Source organism: Amblyomma americanum, chromosome 3, assembly GCF_052857255.1.
Source record: "Amblyomma americanum isolate KBUSLIRL-KWMA chromosome 3, ASM5285725v1, whole genome shotgun sequence".
NCBI lineage: Eukaryota > Metazoa > Arthropoda > Arachnida > Ixodida > Ixodidae > Amblyomma > Amblyomma americanum.
In genome coordinates this window covers 65,516,109-65,526,160 of record NC_135499.1, presented here as the reverse complement: position 1 = coordinate 65,526,160, position 10,052 = coordinate 65,516,109, and the positions used below count along the sequence as shown (strand labels likewise).

The 10,052-nt window shown below is 44.9% G+C and overlaps 1 pseudogene across 1 annotated transcript in view; it reads left to right on the top strand.

Annotated features, from left to right (window-relative positions):
- The first annotated feature begins 1,701 nt into the window (after positions 1–1,701).
- The window catches only part of LOC144124635 (inositol hexakisphosphate kinase 3-like), a 36,658-nt pseudogene continuing 28,307 nt past the window's right edge, over positions 1,702–10,052 (top strand). Inside the window, exons 1-2 of the transcript XR_013313243.1 lie at positions 1,702–1,841; positions 1,923–2,208. The product of XR_013313243.1 is annotated as an inositol hexakisphosphate kinase 3-like (transcript). The remainder of the gene's footprint in view (positions 1,842–1,922; positions 2,209–10,052) is intronic.

Here is a 10,052-nt window from a genome sequence, read left to right as displayed (position 1 = left end):
GGATGAGGGCAAACGCATCATTTTGAGAAAGCACCCGGACGGAAAAAGCGATGGTGCGCTACAAGACAGAAAAAAGTTCATCGTAGAGGCCTACAATGTTTTACTTGACAGTCTATAGGCTCTGCTTTGCGAGTGCGAAAAGCTGAATACACTGAACTCTGCGAAAAGTTCGGGTTCTTAAAATTGCTGACAGAAGTTGGGACCGAGGCCTCTCTGGCACAGCAGGCTGAGAAGTTGGTGAAAACCTACAAAAATGATTTGGAGCCAGCATTTTCCGCTGAAATCGTTCAGTTTGCGAACTTTCTCCACAACTCTGTGTGCCAGGACACGAGTCCCCTGAAAATAATGAAGTTGCTGCACTAAATAAAGCTTATTGATGTGTATGCGAACCTTTCTGTTGCTTTGCGAATGTACTTCAGCATACACGTGGCAAACTGTGAGACCGAACGATCGTTGTCCAAGTTGTCGCTGATAAAAAATCGCCTTCGTTCGAGCCCCCTTGACGACAAGGTGAACTCGCTTGCTATCATGTCCATTGAAAGTGACCTCCTATCCTTCGAACAGACTATATCTTATTTCGCCAAAGCGAATGATCATGACTATATGTATGACTACGAGGCATGACTGTGCATACTTTGTACAAATTCTATACACCTTACATTACGTTACTTGCAAAGTGCTGGGTCGTGATACGTTGTAGATGACTATACGGGTCATGACTTTTATAGGTCATATCATTCATGACTATAATGACTATACATGTTCGCTTACATGTTTTGTGACATTGTACATACACTGGCGTTCTGACATCCTCAGAATTTTGTGCCATATATGACGGCGGATCCCGGCTTTTGTGATAATGAAGTCATGATAAGTTGCAGAATGACTATGACTCCCGACTTTAATAGGTCATTGTACGTTACGGTTCATAATTCATGACTATACATGTTCGCTTACATCTGTTGCGGCATCGTACACCGGCGTTCTGACGTCCTCCGAATTTCGTGCCATAGACGGCGGACGCCGGCTTTGTGCTAATTGGAAATATGATGCTCTCGCATTAACAAATACGACATTTTTATCTGGCTTCTTGCTACTTGAGTTTGCGCAGTACAGAAGACCGCGCGCCGGCTTCCCAGGCGAATGTCAGGTTTCTTCCAAGCAAACAGCGAACCTGGCAATGTAAAAGGAAGTTTTGGATTAAAAAACATTTATTTCATCAGAAGGCAAAATGCAAACGATCCATGCTAGGCGGCTATCAGTCGAGAGCTGACAGCGGCCTGAGTAGCCCATTCAATGGCCCGGGTTTGAACATCCAGGTCTGAGCTGACCAACACGGCCTCCCATTGCTCTAGAGTAGGAACTTGCATTAGAGATTACAGTGGTGTTTCCTCTTTACAGTTCCACAATATGTGATCGTAAGTAGCTATTTTGCCATATAGTGTACACTCCGGGTCGTAATCGCCGGGATAGAAGGCCGTGAAGCGGCTCGTTTTTCGAAACTTCCGCGCCTCGCACGCGCCGTGAATAGAGAGATGGGGAGAGGGAAGCAAGAAAGAGAGGTAACCAAGCAAAAGCAACAGCCGGGCATGCGCAGAGCAGTGGAGGCAGAAGCTACTGCGGAAAATCCCTGGCGTTCCGCGCAGCCTTCTAGCCAGCTGAGCTGTCGCTGTTGCCGTGCGGACGTTTTATGTATGATTTGCGCTCGAATGGTGGAGTTCTGTGCGAGTGTGTGCCGCTACTTGAAAGCCCGACAGTGGTGTCTCGGAGACGCCGCCGATGCCTGCTTCTTCAACGCGGTGCGGACAAAGAGACTTACGCTTGCAGTTTTCGCTGACAAGGTAGGACGACACCTCTGGCGCTGTTTTCCTTTACTCTTGGGCTCGCAGTGGGGAGATCGTGGGAGGCTTCTTTTTTCGCAGCAGCCGCCTCTGCCTCTCTGGAACAGAACGCGACCAGCGGTTCCTCGAGAGCGGGAGAGAGACAAGCAAACCGAGTATTAAAGAACAAAAAAGAGCAATAAACCTTCTTGGTTGGCAGGGGGATTACGGAAATAAAGAAGTGTACCGCGCTGCCCCTCTCACTTCTTCCTGGAAATCACAGCAGCAGCAGCATCGGCTCTGTAGGCCTCGGGTCACGCGGTGTTTTTCCACGGCGGCTTCGGCGGCGTCGAGCGGTCTGCTGCGTAGGCTTCCCCCACACGCTCGTGTGAGTATTTGTCACGCCAGGCCTGGCGACTGCTTGTCTCTCTCGTGCGAGGCACGACGGAATCAGTCTCGCTCACAGCGGCCGTCGATGCCTGCCTGCCGAAGGGGCATCAGCTGCTCCAGTGGCACTGACCCGCTGATGGCCCACATGATAGCCACCGCAGATAGGGTCCCGTCTCCACGGACATCGGCCGGAGGAGCATCGTGTGTGTCGCGCTCTTGCGTCACTTTTGTCAGCTGTCCCGCACAGCCAAGGGACAGTTGGTGGCGAGCACCCGACGTAGTGGAAGCTTTCATTCTGTGCTTCCAGTACCATGTATCGCACGAACATGTCGTAGTAGGTACATACAAGTCGATATGTGCAAAGCTTATTTCCAAAGCGGTGTAGCTTCTTTTAAGTAATGCGTGCCTGTGTGTTTGGCCAACGCGGTGTACTTTGTGGCGTTTATAGCTCATTTACTTGCTGCCATCGCTTCATGTACCGTGTTTGTCTGTTGCTGTACCAGCACATCGTCAGGTTGTTACGCGCAGTCAGTTTTGCGGGCAACAGAGACATGCGTCTCCATAGCTCTACAGATTTCGAGGTTCTACGAAAAACGAGTCATGTATTTTATTTTGGCTTCTTGCATTTTTTTCCGCCGGAATGCGTGAAAGGAAATCGTGTGAGCCGCTCAGTTAGTGCAGCCACCTTGCATGCGTGTCTGTGTCTTCTACTCATTGCAGCATTAATACAGTGTACCTCTGTCGTGGTGCTACAAGAACAGCTTTCTCGAGTACTGCGGTTAGGTATACATGCTGCCACTGCTTCCATGTGATGCATCTATTGCTGATTACAAGCAGGTTTTTACTCTGGCTTATTACAGCCTTGTAACAAAAGCTCACATTCCACCTGCCTGAAGATGTGGCGTGGTGCACCAAGTGCTGTGTTCAAATTGTGATATTGCATCGGCGAAACTGGTGGCACTGAGAAACATGACAAAAGGTGCCTGAAGAAATCACCAAGGCTACACAGATCACAGAGATAAGGCTTGTTGACCACTGTTTAACCAAGGGACACTTCAATTTTGATAATACAGTGACCCTTGCTAAAGAATGGTGGTGGGGTGCATGAAAAGCCCAGGAATCCTGGCTTACCTAGCATGACCAGTCATTGTGCGGCACAAATCGCAACCCCCTGTCTGGCATGCACGTTGGCCTGGCCTCTCACAGTGGCTCAGTGTATACTGCAAATGCCACCATAATAAGCAGCGAAATGTCTATGGGTGTTTGCTTGAGTAATGTTAAGCTAGAGTAGAAATCTGCTCGACTCTTTGCTTGGCATTTGGTTAATTTTTTTCATCCTCTGCTAAACTGCTTCACACTAGGAGCACTGATAGAAAGTTCACCACCACCACCATCTCCAACTTAAAAAAAAAAAAAGTATGGCACATCCACTCCACACTGCTGTGAAATATCATATTGATTGGAAGGAACAAAAACTGCAATAGTTTAATGAAAGAATGATTTGACAGCAACTTTTCCTTTCGTTGTGGCAGGCATTGACAAGGGAATGTTGTCTTTGTTTCACTCAAACAGGAAAGTTGGAGACTACCGGTTTTAAAAAGTTTTTGCCCGTAATAATAATAATAATAATAATAATAATTGGTTTTTGGGGAAAGGAAATGGCGCAGTATCTGTCTCATATATCGTTGGACACCTGAACCCTACCGTAAGGGAAGGGATAAAGGAGGGAGTGAAAGAAGAAAGGAAGAATAGGTACCGTAGTGGAGGGCTCCGGAATAATTTCGACCACCTGGGGATCTTTAACGTGCACTGACATCGCACAGCACACGGGCGCCTTAGCGTTTTTCCTCCATAAAAACGCAGCCGCCGCGGTCGGGTTCGAACCCGGGAACTCCGCATCAGTAGTCGAGCGCCCTAACCACTGAGCCACCGCGGCGGGGCTTGCCGTAAACACGGCATCAGCTTTATCTCACCAATGAAGATTGGTTCTAATAGTCGTACACATCTCATGTTTATTTATTGATTCCTTTGGATCATTAAGCAAAGCATGACACAGGGAGGAAAGAGGGGGGAGGTTATCTGCTACAGCACTTATGTACAAATAAAATGGCGAAACAACTTGGGATGAAATGAAATAGACCATAGTTCAGTATAATATTAGTCTTAATAACAATTCATCTATTGGTATTGGCAACAACGACCTACGAACATCAATCTTAATACCATAACCTATTCATCTCACAAGTTGTTTGCAGCACTGTGGAAGGTAGATCTCTCTCATCCAGTCAGGGCCAAGGAAGACAACAAATAATGCTTTCAGTATTTGAGCAGTGTTGTGGCTATTTATCAATCAGTTATTGCAGTAATTGCAAAAAGGTAATTCGGGACGGGGTCTGTAAGAATGGCTAATGTTTCATTAACTGGTTAAATTAGCAGAAAAGGTCTGCACAAACACAGCACTGCGGAGGCTTGCTGCGAAGTTGTGTGCCACCATTCTTAAACATGGCGTCCGCCGAGGCAGCAGAGTTTCCTGCGTGCAGTAGCTGGACACTTGACGCTTTCCCTCCCAAGGATGGAGCCATCGGTCGCCTAGGAACATGTTTTGCAGTGCACAGTGTTCTGATTGGCTAAGATCGCCACAGCCTTCACAGCGCTGCAAAAAACTTGTGAAGTGTAATATATACTTTTTTTATGGCCACCACCATGTGCTACATCACTTGTTGCAGGTGTCTTGTGGCAATAATTTGAAGGTAGCACTTAAATTTTGTGCCATTAGGAAGTCAAGGACATCTGTGGGGAAAATAAATGTATTGTGTCTTTTTCTTGCGTTACTTCAAGAAGCCCACAATAATTTAGGAACAAGCAGGTTTGGTTACTGGTTGGCCGCATTTACATTGCTGCCCTGACAGGCATGGCAGCTTTGCCAAGGCCTGGCTGCGTGGAAGTATTTGGCCTTTTCTTTAACAGCTGCAGCATGTGTTGGAGAGCGGTTGTTGTTGGTTGTTTTAAACAGCAGTGTGCAGCTGTCAGTCCTTTTGAATACTAATGATGTAGGAGCATTAGGTTCAGGTGTCAAGTAATGATGCGCAGATGCAGTCAATTGCTATACCATTTTTATTTTCACCTGCTAGAACACTGAACACAGCCACAATGCAAAAAGCATGGTTCAGGGGCTAAGGTCATAGGTTGTAACATGGTAGGCATGTTCACAAGACTAAAATTGCTTTTTGTGATGACTGCAAGACACCATGATGCATTGCAAAAAAAATATCAGATTGAAGCCACTGCGATGGCTCAGTGGTTATAGTGCTTGGCTGCTGACCCGAGAGACGGGTTCGATCCCAGCCGAGGTGGTCACATTTCGATGTATGAAAAATACAGGAAGCCCATGTGCTGTGTGATGTCAGTGCACGTTAAAGAACCCCAGGTGGTAGAAATTACCTAGAGCCTTCTACTACAGCGTCACTCATAACCTGATTGGTTTGGGATGTCAAACCCCATAAAACCATTCTAGATTGAAGCTGGAGCCCTATAATTATATCTACAATAATAGATGCCAATGAAAACACTGTTTTGCCTAACTCCGAGGGAGCTTTGCCAGGCCTTCAGCAACACTGGGCTGTATTTGCTGTTATGGCTTCTATTTATCGAGAAGAAAACTTCTGGAACAATGGTTGGTGTTTTGAATTTTAATGATGACATCTCAGCTCCTGCCTTTTGCAGAAACAATGGATTGCTTATTTCTTGAGTGTGCACATATCCAACGGGGAAAAATTTAGGCTTTGTTGCTCAGAATACGACTGCCTGTATTTTTAATCTTGCTGATAAGTCGAGTGTGTATAGCTATCCTTTCCGTAGTCGTGCAGAGTTTATTTAAAAGCATGGGCTGGAAAGTTAAGGAGTGCAGGATCAAGATTTTGCAGTGAAATATAACGCCATGAGTGTGCTTCAAGGCTCGAGCTTGTGTAGTGCACCAAAACAAGGAGCATATTTGATTGGCAAGACTGCTCACTGCGAGTGGTTAGAAGTGAGATAGGCACAAGGTAACTGCACTGTGGTAATTGCCTTTTTGTCTACTTTCACCTTCAGTTTAAGCATAAAAGAAAACCCGTGGAAAGAGAATTTTCCTTGGTTTCACAGACATGGCCTGCTTGGTTTATACATATTGTGAGCCGCTCTTTACCTTTCTTCTGGAGTAACATGCTAGGCTAACAACCAGGCAGACCTCTCCTGTATTCATTAAAGTCTCTCCTCCTCCTTTACCTTTCTTATTTGAACATTTTGAGCACATTTTGAAAATCCTGGCTAATTTTTCAGTATGGCCAAAAATATTGCATGTCTGTTTGATGTCAGCACAAAAAACATTGCATGTATGCTCCCCTTTTCTGTCCATGTCGTGAGCCATTGTGCTATATTACTTTGAACATATCAACTAACCTAACCATTAGTGCTCGTCAAAAGTATGCATTCTTGGCTTTTGAATGTTTTATATATAGTGCACCTGCAATGAACTGAAAGTGCTGTAAAATAACTCTAACAGATATCACCATTACGATTAACAGGTTAACAGAAGTCAGAATGTAATGAAAAGTACTGTGGGGACTGCTGAAAAATGATGGAGGCTTGATATCGATTTTTCTTTGTACCTACACAAGTAGTTTTGCTCTTGTGCTGCAAGAGTCATTATGAAATCAAAATGCTTTAGAGTATTTTTTGTTGAATTCAAACATCACATGATGGTTGGCGTACTTGTTTGCCATTTGTCGTTGAAATCCTTATAAATCAGTTGCAAAATCATGCATTGAATTCTTTATGGCATCCGTAGTAAGCCCCAAATAAACTGTACAGTATCTGTTGAGGGAGGTATTCTCTTATCTGGCAGTGTGTAGCATAGATCGGCGGACCCACTCATGAGTCAACTCACTCGGGCTCGCATTCAGATCATGATCCAAGTCGTGACTCCAGGCTCAGGTCATGATCTGCTGTTATGACAACGGTTTGCGCTCAGTTTTTTTTTTCCCCCTTGTTTGCTGACAGCTTAAGGGCGAGGTGGATTCTCGATGCCTGTGAGTGACCGAAGAAGAGCATTCCGTGGAAACAAGAAAGATGGCATCTTGTCCCTTTAGTTTAGGCACGTATGGTAACGAACCATGCAGGGATGTGTTATAAACTTTGACCGAGTTTCATCGTGCCTCTGCGTGGGAGGTGGGGGTCCCTTCTCTCTTGTATCTTGCAAACCTCGAGCTTGTATTATGCAGTGCATTCCCATGCTCATGTGAGTCATGAGCGGAATGAGTGAGTGAGCCCAAATGAATGAGTCAAAAGGAGTGAATGAGCCGCAATGACTCGTGAGTCGAAATGAGTGATTGAGCGCAGATGATTCGTGAGTGAATCCCAATGAGTTGTGAGTTTGCGTGAGCCTGGGCATCTGTGAGTGAGTTTGAGTGAACTCATAAGTTGACCAAACTTGTTGTGTGAGTATAGCAAGTCTGAGTGAGCGCTCATGATTTTGCCGAGGTATGGTGTGTAGTAAGGCCAATGTGGTCGCCAATTGGAACTAATCTTGCGGAGTGGACTTACCACTCCATTTTTGACCTTGCATCATGCATACTACATCCTTTCTCAAACAGTCCCAACAACTGAATTCTAAGCACCTAGTTTTTTTCAATGCCACAGCAAACTTTCTGTCTAAGGTGCTTGATTCCACAACGGTTTTGTTAGAAATGCTTTAGTGGATTTTTACAGAGAGTTTTTCAACTGGTGTATACGTCTGTTTTATGTATCCCAATGGTGAAACCATGATCAGCAATAATTTCGATGACACGCTGGCAAAAGTGATGCGCCGAAAACCAATATTCATTTCATTTACCACTCAGTAATTAAGCAGTTTTGGTATAGAGTAGCATCCGTCTCAGTTTCCACACCCAAAGCTTTTGCGGCACAATGACATAAGTCTTGTCAACGAATATTTTAGTGGACTGTGGTTACCGCTTCATCCAAGAAATGCAAAACACTGTGGCATCATATTTATTTATTTAGAAGAATACTGCCAGCCTGAGTGCCAGGCTTTAAGCAGGAGTAGGCGTACACGACATACATAGCATCAAGAGCATTTCTTGCAGGGGATCGTAACAGATGCCAAAGACAAATCAGCAGACACTAGCGAGCTGTAAGTTAATTCTGAAGTAAAAAATTGGCAGTGGCTTAGCTCGGCTATGCCAGGATATACGTAGCGAAAGCTAAGGCATAGCTTGGTTAGCCTTGGTTAATCTTGATTGCAAGTCCAGGTTAGTCTGGTTGTCTGGCTAGTTGTCACGTGGTTCGTGACGTGATCGGTCACGTGACCGGTCACGTGGTTGGCCACGTGGTGCGGTGCGACAACGGTGGGAATGCGAGCACGGCGAAACTGAGAGTTCGTGGCCAATGTAGCTTTCGCTACAAAAGTCGAAAAAACTAGCTACTCTGACTGTTGGCAATACGAAGGGATTCTTGGTTTTCATCGAAAGGTGTACTGGAGAGAGCATAAACTATAATAAAATGTGACAAACACTCCTAAAGAAAAAAATAAATACAGCATTTAACAACAGCTCAGTAGTATTTTAACGAGATTGATTTATGGAGGGGTGGGGGAGGGGGATACAATGATATCAAGGTTCCGGTGCAAGATAGCACTGCAGTTTGCTTTATGAGATTTTCAGTGCCAAATTAAAATTATAAATCTGAATTTTTCTGGTATTGCAGTGTTCAGTTCTTACAGTGTGGGGCATGATCTCATGGCATGTTTTGGTCAGTTGTCGTTCCCACTGAATACCAATTGAAGTTGGCATGTATCGACAGATACCTACATTCTGACAACTCAGACTCTACTTTCAAGGGAGCTTTTATAAGCAAGGAAAGGGGCCAAAGAAATGAAACACAGGTGCTGCTAGCACTGGACGTTCTCGCTAGCAAAGTGTGGTGTGTCAAAACCGTTTTTTCCGTGTAGATCTCGGAGGCTAGACCACATTGTCATCCACTCCGAAGCAGTGACTATGGTGTCCTCATCGACCTTGACACGAGGAGTTTGAATTGAGTCTGAGAAAATTTTTAAATGAATTTTTTGCTGCCAGACAAATTATGGCCAGAAAAAAAGAACTAAATGGATTTTTGCCAAAAAGAAAAATTCAGGTTGTCTTCATTTATCCCATAGTTTCAAACAAAGAACACCGTTAAGGCAGTGGACATGTGTAACACAGCAAAAGAACCCTGCTGCTGTTCTTCTACTGCTTTACTACTTCGTTGTTGAGGCTACAGAATTGCCCTCTTTCGCTTCCCTCACTGTATTATCAGCAACAAATGAAATGTGAGCAAGAAAACTGAAATGCCGACACCAAAACGCAAGCATGTTAGCCCCAGGAGAAGAAATGCAACCAATGTTAATTCAACACTTCTAAAGGAGAGAAAGTGAAAAACTTGGAGGCCTTCTTAACCACCTTCTTGTAGAACAAAATGCCTGCTATGGTGTCTACAAGGAGTGACTAATTTTCCCACCAAAGCTCCGGTTCAAACCTGTTCCATAGCCCTTATATGGCATGCGCGGATCGTTACCTAGAATGTTCCAGTACCTTCCATTGAATTATTGCATTGGATTCTACTAATTTGACCTGCTAATTCACCTTAATCCATTTTCTGGAGTGGACCCTCTTCCAGAGTTTTGGGAGTCTGTTGGAATTATCAGGGGTGGGCCAACTTCCAAATTTTGGAGCTCTTCGGATATTCAAATTTGGTAGTGCCCTATGATTGGTCCACTGGCGGTTACATGGTGTTAATGACTTCATGACCCTCTCAACCAGTGAGGGAATT